The following is an 18,695-nucleotide window of genomic DNA, read 5'->3' on the forward strand; positions in this document are numbered from 1 at the left end:
TTCTATTTGGAATCATTCAGGTGTTGACAGACTCTAGTACCTTGTGGTTGTAGGATTGAGGTCCTACTTTGTTGTTGGTTGGCCAACAGACTTAGTTCCTGGAGGCTGTTGGCATTCCCTGCTTCATGGTTCAGGCCCTTTAAAGAACTTAACTTATTAGAGTGACCCTAACTGGGTAATATCTCTTTTGATTTACTCAAAAGCCAACTGATTAGTAATCTAATCATTGTGTGATATCCCATCCTATTTACAGTTTCCACACTCATGGGTAGAGAATTAAAAAGGTATGCATATTAGAAAGCAGAAATTCACTGAATGGAGTGAATTCTGCTTAGAATTCTCTTTAACAGAACAATTGATTGGATTTATTAAAATTTTTTTTTTAAAAAAAGAGTACAGCTGTTTGATTTTGTCAAAGGGTGTGCTAGTCTATTTTCTATTTCTAATAATGCAATACCACAGTTTAAGTAAATTTAAAAAGGAGGTTTATTTTGGCTCACAGTTCTTGTCCAAGTGAGAGGACCTATATCTGGCTTTGCTGGCAGAGTACTGAGGAGCTTATGTGTGGTCTCCTTCTCCCTCTCTCTTCTTTAACAGTATTTAACAGCCTGTGGTATTCAAGCATGGAGATCCATCCCGATGACCTTATCTTTTCCTAATCACTTCTCAAAACATGTAGTCGGATTAAGTTTGTACCTGGAAATGGGAATTGAATTCCAACATGAGTTTTGGAGAGAAGAAGCCATGTTCAAATCATAGCTCAGGGCATGTAAACATAAATACGTATTGGTAATTCATAGATATGAATGTAAAACAACATAGAAAAGCAGACATAAAATCTAAGAATTAAGAAAGGCCAGTCTTTGTCAGGAAGGAGGAAATAAGTGAGAATGGCATATAAATGGGTTAGAGAGGAAAACTAGGCAAGAACATTTTGAAAGAAAAGGAATGAGAAATATTTAAGGAAAGCAAGTGATTTCCAACAATATGGAGATAAAATTGATATTTTAATAGTTGTATTATAAACTATTACATTTTCTTTAAAAAGACATATAAAGAGAATCTATGTGCTTGGATTTGATTAATAACATCCTTGAGAATTTCCCCAGATGAATGATTCAGCAGAAAAAAGGCTCACTGCTTATTGCAGCATTCTCTTTAATAGTAAACCAAACTTTTTAAAAAAACCTACACAGACCTACATTTCTAGCAATAGACATAGTAACATAAAGCATGGCACATTGTAAATTACATAACCTACTTACTAAGCATTTACTCAAATGCCAAGTTAAAACCACTTAAGGATACATTATTATTGTCCTTATTCTGTAGTGGGGGAAACTGAGCAGAGAGAAGTGGCTGAGTTCCCAATTTAATGTTAAGTCTGAGAAAAGAAATTTTAGCATTGACAATCTGCTTCCAAATTTGGAAATCTTAATTAATCTGCAAAATTGCCTTTCAAATTTGATAGGATATTATGAAACAAAATAATGACAATAATATTTGAAAAATGTGTTTATAATACAATGTTAAATAAAAATACTAATTTATAATAACTGGAAAAACCTTCCTCAGGTAAAAATAGATGGATTAGGATGATCAATTAAGGTATAATTTTTCTTTTTTTATCCTTAATCTTTTTAAAGTATATGAAAATGAATGGCTATCAGTAGCCTCATGCTGAGGAGTCACACCTAGTGAGAATGGGAACAGTGTTGTGTTAATATCAGAAGAGTATCATATGAATAGGTGGCTAATACATCATTGACATAACCTGATTCATTTTGTTTGTTCTGAAGCCAGACAGCTATAATGATCACCTACATTAACGTCAAGGTTACAGAAGATAGAATACCAAAAGGTGTAAGTTAGGGTTAAAGCTATTGGGAAGCTGTTGAAGGTCTTTGGAAGTGAGATTCACATGTTGCAAGATAACTAAAACAGTGGATTTCAAGAGGAGCTTCTAAGTGGTGAACAGTGGTTGGAAAGTGGCAATGGAGAGCAGGAAATAGGCTACTTGCCTAACTCCATCATTCTTCTCATCAAATGTTTTTGAAAATAAGCCTGAGAAAAAGGATAATTGGGAGAAGCCTGTTAATTAAGAAGAAAAATAGAGGGAAAAGTTATACAATTAAAACAGAGTTTGCTTAGGTCATATTGAAAGTCCAATAGAATTATAGGCACCTGTTTAGTCCACCTAGCATGGGACAGGGCTAAGACTTGGGTGTATAAGTTTGAGATATGGACAAGTACTTTGGTTTGTTATTGTTTGTAAGCACAATGTGAAGAGGATGAAAGTGAAGAGAGCGGGAAGTGAACAGGTACTAGAGCGACTAAGTAGGAAGAATCCAAGTTTCAGAGTAGTTTTGTAAGAGTTCAATTAGCCACATACATTTCTAGTTCTGGTACATTTTGTAGATATCAGTGTGACTCAGGTGTAAATGAATGAAAGAGTTTGTGTTGTCTGTTGAGTAATTCTCCCCCAGGTAAAAACAATACATTTTACAAAATAATATAAGCAATGTAAATTCATGAAAAATATGGAACATGCATCCTTTTCTGCCTTTAAGGAAGAAAAACTAAAGATGGAGTTGTTTGTTTCAAAATTATGTCTTTGCATCTATTATTTTAAAAATATATCTCATGGGGCAATATTATTTTTCAAAGATAAAATTTGGTATAATATTTCATTTAGGGTTTCACAGCATACACAATGGGAAAATTGACTTTTAAAATAGCATTTACATGTTAAAATTTTCATGTGAAGATATTTCTATTTCTCTGATATTATGTCTCAATTATTATATGTAGAAAAGTTGGAAGGTAGGTAGGTAGGTAGACACTTAGATAGATCCTATGTACTAAGATAACACCAGACTTATATGAAAAATTATCAAGTAAATATGGACTTTAGGCTTCATATGCAAATCAGAACAAAGTTAAAGAAAATACATTAAATTATATTTTTTATCTTTAGCCATATTTTAATGGCTACAACTATTGCCATAAGATTAAAAACCATTATAATTTGAAACTTTATCGTGTGTGTTTGTGTGTGTGCAATTTATGACTAGCTTGTGTATTTAAGAGTTAAGTGTCTCTTAATGAATAAGTTTTCTAGTGAATTCAGCTTGAAATATTTATGCATTTCAAAACTCCAAATGCCAACTTAATTAAATTTAAAAGTGATTAAGTCTAGATTATAAAAGATGTTTTGGTCACAATTCATTTATAACCTGTCATATTCAAATCTCAGCTAAGACCAACAATAAATTAACAACTAAATGCTATTTTAGTTTGTATATGCGACAAGAAACAGAAGGACAGAATTGGCCAAAGAGATCCATGTTGGTCTTCACTGAATATTAAATTTTGTTCTTCACAATCTCAATGCCAGCCTGCTCCATAGAACTGGTGATTTGAAAGTTCCGAGTTCTCTTCTTGTTACATTGGTCACTGACAAGATAAAATCCATATTCATGGCTGATGATAATGTAGCCATTCAATTAGTTTCTTTAGTAATTCTGGAAAATTTCCACATCTACTTGTAATTAATACTCAGAAGTTCTTTTCTTTTAAATATTTCTTGTTCCTTCCTTAAAAACAAACAAGCAAGGGGTGTGGCTCTTGATGAGTAATATATTTAGTTGTTTCAGTGTTGTGATGTGTCTATTAATGATTATATATTAAGGTGGTGATTTTTTTTTGACAAACAGAAGGTATTTTCAAAGACATCACAGACAAAGATCTTGACCAGTAAAATAGTCCTTGACAATTCCTGTCATAGTTATTGGCTCACATAACTATAGCAGTTGATATTTACTAAGGATGGGATCTAAACCATTAAAGAAAAATTCTAGAATACTGCCTTAAGAATGAAAAAAATGTAACATCAGTACAACATTAGATTTTTTTCATTTAGTCATACACAGTACTCCACAGTAAGTCAGCATGTGGCTTTGTTGATATGAGAATGAAAGAAAAAAAAATCCATGTATATTTTCTCTGTTCTTCTTGTACTTTGGAAGAACAAAAGTCTCAAAGCATTTAATATATTTTCTAACATATTTGTGTGATACTTCAAATATGAGAAAAGTTTATAAAACTCCATATATTAATAGATGGTTTTTAAGTATCCTGTAAGATAAAATCACATTATAATTAAATATGTCTGCTTGAAAGACTAGATCATTTTTGTCAAAGAGCTATTTTTTTTCTTTTTTTTGGTGGGACTGTGGTTTGAACTCAAGGCTTTGCACTTGCAAAGCAGGCATTCTACTACTTGAGCCGCACTTTCAGTCCATTTTGCTCTGGCTATTTTGGAGATGGGGGTCTCACAAACTATTTGCCCTGCCTGGCCTTGAACCAGGATCCTCCTGATCTCAGCCTCCCAAGTAGCTGGGATTATAGGCATGAGCCACCAGTGCCTGGCAAAAAGCTAACTTTTTACTATAGCTAATACTCAGAATTTTGAATGTCATTAATGTGCAAGAGGAACCTTTAGTGAATTGGTGTTTATAACTTTCTCATGATTTTTTCATATATGTGCTTAGGTTTGTGTGTGTGTTATTTATAACATACTTCTGGAGATGTTTACCTAGTCAAGTTTCTTATAGTCTATCTATCTATGTATCTATCTATCTATCTATCTATCTATCTATCTATCTATCTATCTATCTATCTTAGTCTATCGTCTATCCAAACTGAATAATCATATGAAATAATACTTCCCTATATTTCCCTTTCCCACTCATACATTTTATTGTTTCACATAAAATTTCAATGCCATAGAAGATTTTCTTCAAAAAAGCACCAGTATGACTTCTGCCCTTACAAAATTCATAATCTAGGAAAATATCAAAATATAAAAATAGCTAATAGAAGTCATATAGTAGTAGTAACTATAGTAGAAATTTGAAAATGTGTTCTTAAACATATACAGAAATGAAAAGTTTCAACTTGGGCTATACAATTTGAGCTCTCCTTGAAGGTGGACATGGCTTTTGTGATGATATTTGCTATGTGGTTTTGGCTTTCCAGAATCCAAACAAATGTTTAATTTAGGATAATGCTCCATTCAGTAATTTTAGTGGGAAGCACAGCCTTGCCTCATATACAGATGGGGGAGGGTAGCTGCTGTTTCTCCTCAGTGCAAGCTAAGGCTTTTTTATTATAACCCTTTCATGGGCTTGGAACCTCCAGTGATGCTCAGATCCAGCATCTAGGCTTCACTCTTGCCCTTGGTTGCAAGATTTCATACACAGCAATGAGCAGAGTTGTGGTGGCAACAATGTCAGTACAGCCTGCTTCTGCAACTTGGTCTTGATTCTTACTTCTATTGTCCAGTCTGTTTGTTGCCTCTCTGTTTTCTGGTACTCTCTTTCCAGCTTACTGCACTTCAAGAGCTATAGTTTATTACCTCTTCTCCCTACCTTCCCCAACCAGTTTTCTTTTTTGTCCTGTTTGTGAGAATTAAGCATTTGCTATTTTCAAGTAAGGATCCTACTGATTCAGATTTCAAAGTTGAATTTGCCAGAAAATGTATTACCTGGCTTCTCCTGTTCAAATTAAATGAAGACAAAGGAGAAATCCTGTAGGTAGAGCATCCTTGTTAAACCAGAGAGGAAAGAAAGTGGCAGGAAATCATTTGCTACCTCAGAACAGAGATGTGTAAACTTTCTTGGATTTTGAACCTTTAGTCGGTTGTTTTTTCAGAGTGCAACTAGGCAAAATGAATTATCTAACAGTACTTTTCTTCTTCTGAAAATTTGAAATACCCACAGAGTGGCCAGCAGTTCACCATGGCTTTCCAGGGTGACTACACCTTCTGTTTGGACTCCATAAGCCAAAAGATTCTTAGTATTTTACTTTTTAAAGAAAATTCATGTTTCTTATTTCAAACTTATAATAGTGCTGTGGGATGTGAATATAAAAAAACTGTAATTTACAATTTAGATGATTTGACTATAGACATATGAATAGCTAATATGGGCTAATTGGAAGTCAAATCTTTATTTTCCTGAAATATAGCAATTAGATTTTGTGCCTGGGGTATTTGCATTAATACATCAAATGCAATGAAAACTAAGTTTATTGTGATTTCTTAAAAAAACATATGCAGAGGTATGACTGTCAGGATGAGAAATTTGAGTATTCTGTGATTATGGAATTTTTGTAAACAACCTGTTGCGTTTAAGTAGCTCTAGACCTTGGAATCTTTAAACATAACAACCAGTTGTGTTTTTTTTTTTTTTGGTCTATCATAACCCATATTATATAGAACATATCCTGTATTTGGTAATCAGTGTGCATTTCTTTAAATTTTACTTATGCTGGAAATTGGTATGTAAAAGTGATGTTTACCATTAATATTTGTGCTGTAGCTAGCTACTGAAATCTGTGATCTTGAATTCTGCCTCTTGATGATTTATTAGCTCATTCTTCATTCATTCAACTGACAGATATTTATTGAGTACTTTGCAAAGTTTTTCCTACTGTTGAGAAGGTTAAATGCAGCATCAGAGACTTAGAAGCCTTTTTTCCAGGTCGTTTTGACCCAGCCCATTAGTTGCATCACTTCTTTGTTTGATCTTAAAACGGAAGAAAGAGTAGAGTTTAATAAAATAAGAAGGTGCTGAACAATCTGAAAGTCACCACTATTGTAAATTTAAAAGCATTAGTTCTAAATTAAGAAAAAAAGATGTATCTATAAGATAGTAAAATCAGCTCCTTTTGATTGCTTATGGAAAGTATTAATTTCAAGTTCTAAGTAACTACTATAGCCAGGTGACAAAAATTTTTTTTGGCCATGGGATGATTTTGTTTGGGTGCCTCATTAATAGTGTTATGACAGTGAAGGAAAGCTATATTAAGTAAATCCTAGGTGAATTTGCATATTATTCATAATTTAGTGAAGAATCTGGTTCATGGAATTATGGAAGAACAACGTAATAATGAAATGTGGTATATGTGTATATTATTAAAGTTACTGAACAAAGATACATTAAAAATGTACTTTGCTCATTTCTCATAAAGAAGAGATTGTCATTTAAAATATAATTTAGTCATGATTTAAGACAAAATAAGTCTTTTGAATATAGTGGTATGGCCAAATGTACATTCACATTTCTATGACTCATTCTATGTCATGAATTGTATCATTTCATGTCTTCTTTTTTTCTCCTAAAAATAACATTTTCAAGATATTTCCAAATAAATTGAAATAGGAAAGTGTTTTTTTGCAGATTTTTTGCAATGTTATTATGTTTCCTTAGAACATGTATTTGAGGTACAAAATACTTTAAAGACAAGGGGCTGTAAATGGCTTACTTACTGAAGAAAATAATTTGTAATCTTAAAAAGTGATCTTAAAGCCAGGCACTGGTGGCTCACACCTGTAATTCTAGCTACTTGGGAAGCTGAGATCCTAATTCTATACTAACCAGAGCAAAAAGAGCTGGAGATATGGCTCAAACAGTAGAGTGCCTACTTAGCAAGTACTAAACTCTAAATTCAAACCCCAGTACCATTAAAAGAAAAGAAATCTTGGGTCAAGTTTCATATCTTCAGGCGAGTCTTGGGAATCAGTCAGTCCTTAAGGAAACTGACATTTCTGAAATTACAATTTTATTTTTACTAGGAATAGGCAAAACACTTATTTGGGAAAATGAGATTTCTTTTGTGGAAGATTCTGTGAAATATTGCTGAACTCAAACTGATTGTGACCACTGAATAGTAATAATGGTAAGGAAGATGAGGAAGGTTTCCTTGAATTTGATGTTGCTTAATATTTTATGATGCAGTGTTCCTTGATCTTTGTAGGACAGAATAATTATTTTTTTTTTGAAATTTCAGTAACATGTATTCCTCTGATAACTTGATAGTTGAAAAAGAACACTGAAATAAAGTATTCTTTATGGTTTGATAAAATTGAAAACTGGCTAGCATTTAGTTGAGATTATAATTTTGAAAGAAAAAATATGTAGGCTTCTTTTTCTATGCTAAATATGGATAGATTAATACAATTTTCGGACGCATGATTGAATGTCTCATATATAGTGGGATACACAGTGAGTTGCTATATTTTTTTCTGTTAGAAAAGAAAGATGGTTAGCTATAAGAGGAAGAGACTCAGAGATGATCCCTGAAGATCTCCCTTACCAAAATTTTGTATTCTGATATTCTGGGCACTAATCTAAGCACTTTACCCCCATTAATTATTATTCATCCTTATATATGTCTTATGGAAGAAATGTAGTTAAAGAACAGAAATAAAATTGCTAATCAAAAAATAAGTCTTATTGTTTTTGTAATTACTTGAGCGATAAGTTAAAAATATATTTTAAATACTGTCATTTCATCAACCTGCATCATTTTTGCTCTCATGAAATGCTGAGATTGGATCAGCTTTTAACTCCACTTGAGTGAATAAGATAAGCAGGCACCTGTCTGCCATGCTGGTTCTAATCTGTGGCAGAGACAGGCAACAGAAGCAAATAAATGAACACTACTGAAATGTGTGTCTCACCAAGTGGCACTCTGGAGTCAGATCATTTAGCTTAGGTACAGGAGAGGAACCAAGTTATTCAGAGAGAAGGAATGGCATCTTAAAGGCCCGAGTATTGGAGAGAGCCAATGGTGACATAAGGAGAATGAGTGAGGAAGGAGTGGCATGAGATGGTTCTCTCTAGATTATGGAAGACTAATGTTTGTAAACAACATTCATAAGTAAATTGGTGCAGATTGAAGTTTACCCAGGAATTACCTCCTCATTCACATGGATGTGTTTTCTAATAAGTTTATCTAATGGGTAAACATTGGGATAGAGTTATTAAGTGTTGTAGTAGAAATTGCAGTTTGTTCTTTATGTCTAATAAGCAAAAGATTTTTGTCTACTTTTCATATAAGTTGCAGTTGTGAATTACTGTGAGTCTTTATTTCACTACAAATAATTTCTGGAATTCTCATGAAAACATAAATGTGTGTGTCATTTTTGCATGTGTTAAATGTTGCATTTAAATTCTTATTATTTTGGTAGCTTCATGGTTATCAACACTTTTACATCTTGGGCTCAAACATCTCAATACAATTTACATACTGATGAACAATAATCTTTAAAATAAATTATTTTAAAATTAATTTTCAACTTAGGTAATACATCCAGTACATAGAAAAAGGCATAATGAACACCTAGATATAGCTTTAATGTATGTCTCAAAATTCATGTTTTGGAAACTTGATACCCCATGCGGCCATGTTGGGAGGTGCATCCCAATGGGGTGTATTTGGATATTCAAGGTACCATCTCATGCTGTTGCTGTGAGAGTGAGTTTGTTATTTTTGGGAGTGCACCCATTATCCTAGGAGTGGCTTCTTTAAAAAGGGGTGGTTTGGTCCCTCTTGCTCTCTTTTTAGCAATCTCTCTTTGTCCTCTGTCATTTGATGATTTCTGTCATGAGATGCCACAGCAAGAAAGTATTCACCAGATGTCAGCCTCTTTGTCAGACTTCCCAGCCTCCAAAACTGTGAGAAATAAAGTTCCATTCATTTGTAAGGTACCCAGTCTCAGGTATTCTGTTCAAGTGGTACAAAATGGACTAAGGCATAACCCTTCCCATCTTTTTTTTAAAATTATTATTGTTGTACTGGGAGTACATTATTACATTTACAAAAGTTCTTACAATGTATCACAGTTGAATTCATCCCCTCCATCATTCTTCTTTATCCTCCTTCCTCCCATTCCTGGAATAGTTTCAACAGGAGTCCTTTTTCCATTTACATACACGTGTACATAATATTTCCATCATATTCACTCTCTTATGCCCTTTCCTTCCTCCCTCTTCCCATTGATAGCAACCCCACAGACAGGACCTGTTTCACCTTCCTGTTCTCTATTTTTGAAAAAAAAAATGACATTTCTGTTTCGTTAAGATGGATATACAGGGTTTTTCATTGTGACATTTCCATGTATATATGTATTATTACCCAAATCGGTCCTTCTTTTTCTCCTTGTACTTCCTATACAAGAATGAATACAGAATTTTTAAACTTGTATTATTTTGAAATTTAATCTATGATAATACATGCATCCCTAGTACATCCATAATTGTCATATAAGCTGTTTTATTGTATAAGTATTTTATGAATACACTATGTAATTTACACATTCCCTTGAAGATAAACATTTGATTTGGCTTGAAACACAAATGATTCTTAGTTTCTATCTGTGTTCAGTAGTATAAATTTCTCTTGATTCATTTTATCTTTTTCTCACGAGTTTAATGTCTTTTTAAAAGGTGTTTTTGCCATGATAACCTGTCAAAACATAAAACTATTTTTAAATTTAATTTTAATTTGTATGTTGAACATTATTATAGTACTTTGTTCCAGAATGTAGTTAGTATATCTTCTTAAAATTAATAATTACTTTTTGTAGTGTCAAAACTTTTTCAAAATAATTACATTAAAAACTTACCTCTGATATTTAGTGTCAGTATTTTTTTTTAGAATAGCCAGTCAGTATTCCTAATAATCAGCTTTTTAAAAATATCAATAAAATTAAGGTTTTTATATCCCTTAGAAAGGTATATTTTAAAAAGCACATTAAATTTATGAATGGTTTATGATTGTATTTGTGAGCATTTGGTCTACTTGGCTAACAAAATGGAGCATGTTTTTTGGTATATGAATTAATAAATATCTAAGATTTGTGGAAAGAATAGATTTTATTCTTTCATCTGTAAGAAATGTTGTTCATTATGTAGATGAGTTAGGAAGCTGCTATACAATGTACAATCAGATATAAATATTCTAAATAATTAGAAAAATTATAATAATCTAAGATTGAATTTATAACAACTTTTCAACTTAATAAAAACTCCCTTCCCCTACCCAGTTCTTAAGGTACCAATGCAGTTCCTTGATTTCTTGCAGATCCTGTTTGCTTCATTAAAGTCACCATTGTTCTTTTGACTTTTGATTACAAAAAAGATGTAATAATATTTTCTCCTCAAAAAAATGTGGATGTGAGTTTAAGCTTTTATGAGTGGAACAACTTAGATATCTACTGAAAAATTTTAGACTTAAGGATCCTCTGGGGAGGATGATTCTGAAATAAATAAATTTGAATTTTTTTCAGTGTGAGGTACGATTGCCTCGTGATTGGCAAAGTTAATTTTGGAAGACTTATTCTTAGAAGCAACAGATTTCAGCCATTGAGGCTCTGAAATGACACAATTTCTTGTGCCAAAACTAAAACCATTCAAATTATCCTTCATTTCCACATATAGTAGTTAACAATGTCCATCTTTATCTATGTTGATAATTATACTTTAAATTTAAACTTATAGTTGTATACAGAAAATAGCTGTCTTACAATTTAGAAAACTCTATAGAAAATTTAAGTACACATTAAGTAAAATTTAGCTAAACATTGTATGACACACGTGTACAATTCATCATTTCATGTGGATAAACTAACGGTTCTAGAATTTCTCAATGGAATTTCAAGAAAACACACCATTAGGTTAAGGAATGATTTGTTAGTGAGTTTAATTTATTCTGTGCCATATCCATTAAGTCAAAGAGAGTCGAAAATAAGATTTTTGTTAAGTCAAAGAACTCAAAACTAATATTTTAGCTAGATATAAAACACCAAGTTTTATAAACCACAAATCAATGTCTTTAAATAAGAATTTTATTCAATACATATTTATTGTATGTCTATAACAAATATTTAAGGAGGCACAATTAAAATTATTATATGACATAAAGTGAGTATTACTATTTTAGTGTTGCAGTTGAAAATCTCTGAATGTCAGAGATTTTAAGTAACTTGCTTGACATCACAAAATGGTAGAGGCAGAATTATACCCAAAATTTCTAGATTCCAAAATCTCTGTCTTTCATTTTTCCCTTACACCAATGATTTGTTTGTGTATTTGTTTGAGGGGAGGTGAGAGAAAGTTATATAAAAAGTAAGAGAGTAACTATCCAAATAAGAAGTAGTATTTTATTCTGAGTAAAATTGCTCATGTAATCTGCATTGGGCAGTTGCTTAATGAGGCTTAAAAAATTTTCAGATTTTTGCACAAATGACACTGTTTTCAGTCATGTAGATAAGTACTTTGCCTATTATTTATTTAAGACTTGGGATCCTGAGGCATTTAAATATATTTCCAGTGACTGTTATGTCTGATCATAAGTATTTAGAATCTAAAACCATCATTACTTACAGCTTGATTACTCAATATCACATCAAGTGATATTTGCTAAACAGATTCATTTATTTATTTTGTTTATTAAATTTACTTATTATATTTATTTACTTTATCTTATACTAAAGTTAGATGACAGTATGCATGTTTATTTATCTCACTGTTGTACTCACATTTCACAGCTCAAAGAACTAAGAATAAAGAATGTTGGCTGTGGCTTTGCAGACTAAATTTACTGGCAAAATATAATATTCCTTTTTAAAAGACAGTCCATATTCTAATGTGCTTTAATTCCTAAAGTTATTATTTCTGTCTTGTGTACATTTCATATGTAGATTTCGGATAGGCAAATATTGTTAATAGATATTTACGTATTATTAGGTAAAACTAGCCTTTATTTCTTGGATGCAGAACAAAGTAGAGCATATCTGCAGTATATTTTATGTGACAAATTTTTAAAAATAAAATTTATTCTTAATTCTAGAGCAAATTCTTATACATTGAATTATGGCTTTCCAAATGTGGTATCGATGTATACATATTATTGTAAATAGAAAGATAGATTTATTACCCTACAACAAGAAAAATAATGCAGAGGTTCTGTGGTGACAAAATATCACCAGAAATTAATGCCATGGATGAGAGAGATTTTCTTCAACTTCCTCTGCTGCACAAATTACTTTGTTACATTTTCAAGATTGGGTCATTCATATTTATTGGGGAAACATATCTAATTAAAGAATCTTAATTTCTGTATTGACTGTATCTGCAAAATTATTCTGATGTACGTTCTTGCCTCATGTCCCCCTTCCATGTTCAAAATTCTGTTTAGGTCTAGCACAGAGATGTCATTCAGCTTAGAAACAGAAGAAAAATGACTGTCATAAATAAAAACATGGTGAACAAATGAGACTTTTCTTATGAATAATTTTAGAAAAGGGTAAGTAACTTTCAATGGAAGTTCTTCTTTTTTCAGGAGCGAGGCACTAATTTTCATAAGCACTTACATTTCCTTAAACATTAATAATTACACTTAAAAAGTGGGCTGGGATGTAGCTCAGTGGAAGAGAACTTGCCTATCATGTGTGAGGCAAAAAAAAAAAAAAAAGATAGAAAGAAAAGAAAAGAAAAAGAAAAAGCCTATTTTCCTCTTTCCTTTCTTGACCATACAAGCCGAAAAACAAGATTTTCTTCTGTTAGAACCTATGGTAAATGATAATAGGATATTAAGTAATGAAACTGTATTGTGTACATTTCTTTCTTGCAGAGTACAAAAGAGGAAGGGATTCTTATTTAATGTTTGCATCTAACATTGTAATCTAAATACAGTTTTATCATAACCTGACTGTTTGTCTCTTAACTATACCTGACTGATGGTTTTACCTCATAAATTCTACCTTAGCGAAATTCTTATTCCCTGCCTTCCAATAGCCTCTGTCCTACCAGCATGTAAGCTCTGTAGGGATAAAGGCCCTGACATTCTTTTCCTATTTTAATTGTGTACAAAACAGAGCAGAGTTCTTCTTTAAAGAATGGACACTCAGTTCATTTTGTTGAAATAACCCAAAGTGAAACCTGTGTGTTTCTCCAAGGGCTGGAGAAGAAGTCTAGAGTTCTGTTAGACACAGCTGTGGTGTCCTTGACAATGTGGTGTCACCATGCCTGAATACAAATGCCATGTTGTGTCCCTCACCTGGGTAGATTGCTCTGAACTTCAGGGACCTGCTTTGGATGCCCTGTGTTTTAAACACCAACATATTCTTTACCCTCATTGCCATAGGAAATATAAGTGTGTAATATAAAGGATATTCAAGTAGGAAAAAATGGAAGCATTTGAGTGGTTAAAATAAAAACCAAAAGAACTTTTAACTGTAACTAGTATGATTTCATCTATACAAGAACAAAGAAAATCTCATAATGTTTTAAACACCCTTTTAAATACTTCCAGCTAATTGCTATCTTTCACCACACTGCAGAGTTAAATCAGTTGTCCATCAAACCTCAACACAATTGCTATTTAGTAATTTTAGTTGTAAATCATAATAATGATAAATGGAAGGAACTTAGATCTACTAGTTCTACAGTTTCTCTTGTTATCTGCCATTTCACTCCATAATCCTCTAAGGTAGAAAGTCTCAAGAGTGTGCATGTTGGAAATGAAGGAGGCCCTACCTCTATTTCAAAATTATGTTAATTGAGCTCAAAGTGTGGTGGCCATTTAACGATCTGTCTGTGTCCTTTAGTTAGCTGTGCTGGTCCCAAATGGCTCTGCTCTCTAAATATCCAAATTAGAAAGGACATGTTCTCTAGTTCTTCTTGAATTCTGCATAACACTGGAAGCTGTTTTAATTTTTCATCTTTGAGTCACTTTTTGTGATACTTTTAAAGTTTCTACATAATTTTTCAGCTCATTCTGCATCAGGGTTTGCTTTAGTAATGAATGTGCTAAATCTTGAAGCTAGAGTTAGAAAACCATTTGTAAATGAGTGCCATCCCAATGCAGGCAGGGCTATAGTGAAAAAGAGAAAACCTGCAACACATATGCTTGTGGTCTTGGAGGCCTGCTAGTAACCACATACATTTTGTTTTCAGGGTACAGTTTTGGATTGTGCCATAGTTGCTCTTCCACTCACTTTATATCACCCCTACCACTTCCCAGTTATATTGGGAGGGAAAAAAAGACTTTTTAAGCTCCAGGCTGGATAGCTGATGATGTCTTTGCCTTAATCCCACTCAGAAGCACAAAGCACCTAATACGTTAACTTTGAGGCTATACTGAAAGAATGAAGCTCAAAAGAATAATGAACAGGATGAACCAATTAAGGGTATAATGCATGCATATATAGAACTGTCATAACAAAACTTCCTGTGTAGCCATTATAAACAAACAAAAGTATCTTTTTTTTAAATGATAAAGACAGGAAGATTTTTAAAAAAGTCTTGTCTGGGGGGTTGTACCAGTAGGAAGGGAAAGGGCATAAGGAAAGAGTGAAAGAGAGTGAATATGGTAGAAGTACTATGTGTTCGTGTATGAAAATGGAGCAATGATACCTATTGAAACTGTTCTAAGATTGGGCAGTGAAGGGATGCGAGTATAAAGGAAAATGATGGATGGGGTGAATCTAACTAAGATACATTATAAGCACTTTTATAAATGTTACAATGTACCCCTTGTACAATGGTAAATATGTTAACAAATAAATACAAGGAAAAAAGAAAAGAAAAAAATTTTAAAAATATACAAAAATAATCTTAGTGAAATTAATTTATAGAGCAAAAAACTTGTTTCCTATTAATCATATATTTCTATTGTTGTTAGATTTGTTGTTTGAAATTCTTTTCCATTAATAGTGACTATCCAACTGAGTAAATTTACTAGATAAATCATTAACAAAACAAATTTAGCTGCTGTGATATTTTCTTTCTTTGGCTATTAAGAGTATGCAGTTGTATATAAAATGGGTTTTGTATACATCCCTAAGTAAAATAAATAATAGAACTTTAATATAAGCTAGCTCATCTCCTATTTTGGATTTTTGACGTAAACATTTTCTGAAGAGTTATTTTCAATAAGCTGTAACATGTTATGATTTTCTTTCATAATACATGTAAAAGGGAAAAGTGATTTGATATTGTGATGTCCCCTTTATCAGTATAGAAATAATGCTTATATTTAACCAAGAAAGAAATAAGAATTATTGTATTAATTGATTTAAATAACTGGAAGGATTTTTTTGTTAATCAATATAGTAAAGATCCATAAAAATATCTAAGTCAGATGCCCAAATTCCATGTTTATATTTCTACAAATGGAAAAATACTTTGTTATATTTAAAAATCCAAATATTTTGCACTTTTGGTAAAATGAGGATTCAAACCCACTATAAATTTTAGTGAGTAAAATTTATGTTTGTACATCTCTGCCCTTGTGATGTTTTCTTGTTTTAGAGTAATTTTAGTATTCATACTATGACGTTCTCACATAGAAAGTACAATTTTTATACAAAGTGTATATTCTTTAATTGTTCAGATGAGCAACATTGTTGGCATAAGTTTGATAGATTAGATAGACAGACAGATAGATAGACAGATACATAGATGATAGAGAAATTGTTCTAGCCGGCTTTTCATCACTATGACAAAATACCTGAGGTAATCATCTCAAAAGAAGGATAAGTTTATTTTGGTTCACAGTTTCAGAGTTCCAATCCCTGATTGCACTGTTGCTTTGGACCTGTGGTGGTGCAGAACATCATGGCTGGGAGCATATGGTAGAGCAAAGCTACTCACTTCATGGCAGTCAGCAAGCAAAGACAGAAAAAGGAAGGGACTGGGGTGCTGGTATTCCCTTCAACATCATGGCCCTAATCACTTAACTTCCTTCCACTAGTCTGTACTGCCTAAAGGTTCTACCACTTCCCAATAGTGCCACAGGCTGGTGACTCAGCTATTAGAATATGACCTTTAGGGGACATTTAAGATCTAAACCATAACAGTGATATATGTATACATACCCATACATATAAGCATATGGTTAAAGGTATGTATTAAAAATACATCTGTGTCTATTTCCAGAAAAGATTTTTAAAATTTTAATTAGCTTTATTAAATACAGAAAGCTTTTACATGTAGTTTAGGGATAATCATAAGTGAAATAGATTAACTTATATGTGTATACAGATTTATTCTAGATTGATATTTTGGCTTATTTCTGAAAAGTTATATCTTAATTGTAATATTTCAAAATAAGTATATTGTCAGATCTATCTGATAAAGAGAATGGTTTCATGAAGGCTTTAAAAATATTCATGTGATATTGCTTTTGATTTTAAAACAGTGCATTTAAGCTGGGATCTGTGGCTCATGCCTATAATCCTAGCTACTCAGGAGGCAGACATCAGGAGGATTGTGGTTCAGAGTCAGCCGGAGCAAATAGTTCATGAGACTCTGTCTTGAAAAACTCTTCACAAAAAAGGGATGGTGAAGTGACTCAAGGTGTGGGTCCTGAGTTCAAACATGAGCTCTGCAAAAAAAAGTATGTTTATGTTTCACTATAAAATTCTTTTTAATGAATCCCAATGAACCATTAATATCTGTATCTTATTATCTCTCTCAAATACTCCAATGTACCAGAGAAAAAATATGTCCATCATATTATATGGTTTATGTGTTTATTTGTACAAGGTAGCAGTTCTCAAATGCTTCCAGAAAATTAGAGATTCATTTATTCATCAATCTCAAAATATTATTTAATATTATCGGAAAATAGATTATAATCCTGTGTGTGTTGTATAAGTACATTCAAAAAGATAGTATGCTGTCTGATTAACCACCTCAAAATGACTTTTTAGCCTGTTGGCCCTTCTGGGATTTCCTCAACTTATTTATAAATTCAATAATAGTGGTAGAAAAAGAGGAAGGATTATTAGGGATATTTTATGGATAATGTATCATTTCCTAACAGGTAAATTTAGATTAATCTATGCCTAAAATTTATGTGATTCTAGAAGATTTGCAATTATATTTCATATTTAAAAAAATATTGGGCTGGGAGAGTGGCTCATGTAGTAGTGTGCCTGCCTAAGTGCGGGGCCCTGAGTTCAAGCCCCAGCACTAGATTTTAAAAAAAGATAGTGAAACAAAGTCACAATATATTATGTATTTCTTCTTATATTGTTTATTCAATTTATTTTCCCATTCATAATCTTCATTTGGATTCTGTCACTGCCGGCCTGGTTTCCTGTACACCACTTACTTCAGTACCCATTTGCTCAGGTACTTCTTTTCCTCCTCCGTGCTGTCAACAGACCGTTGTTCTTAAATGTTCAGTGGCTGTCCTTACAGAAGAGATTTGAAACTCTTTAATATGATATGTAAGACCTGTTAAATTTTTATTTAATTATAAATTTAGGATTTTATAAGCTATATTCTATAAGCAACTTACAAGATTTATCATCTCAACCTTACAGGTAAACTTCATTGGCATTCAAACATGTCTTGTGCTTTTCTACTCCAGGGCATTTGTTCACACTTGTCTTGTAAATCTCTTCTTTCTTTTCTGAATTCTATTTATTCCTTAAGTCTCAACTTGTTTTTCTCTTCTTTTGTTGAATAGATGTTGATTATTGTACCTTGTCATTGTCATTGCTTGTTTCCTGTATTTCATATCACTCAATGGACACATTTAACATTGACTCAAGAACAAAAAATATTGCATATTTACTGGAACAAGAAAGAATGTTTTTCTTCAGTATAAAAGAGACACTGGTCAGAGAAGGCAACTCTTTATTATAAGTCAGTGCTGAAGGATGTTGTAGAAAGCAAGGTGTAAATATGCAGGTTCATTTTTAACACATGTTAAGGCATATAAAGGAGAAATTGTTAAGGTCCATCACTGATGTGACTAGTATTCCAATGAGTCATTTTGTACATGCCTCCAAAATTTCTAATACTCAAAGTGTTCCACAGATACATAAAGTT

General features: G+C 32.3%; 1 protein-coding gene across 5 annotated transcripts in view; it reads left to right on the forward strand.

Annotated features, from left to right (window-relative positions):
* Pclo (piccolo presynaptic cytomatrix protein) overlaps positions 1-18,695 on the forward strand; it is a 371,116-nt gene that overhangs the window by 42,520 nt on the left and 309,901 nt on the right. The window lies entirely within an intron of this gene.

The sequence above is a fragment of the Castor canadensis genome, chromosome 2, assembly GCF_047511655.1.
Source record: "Castor canadensis chromosome 2, mCasCan1.hap1v2, whole genome shotgun sequence".
Classification (NCBI taxonomy): Eukaryota; Metazoa; Chordata; class Mammalia; order Rodentia; family Castoridae; genus Castor; species Castor canadensis.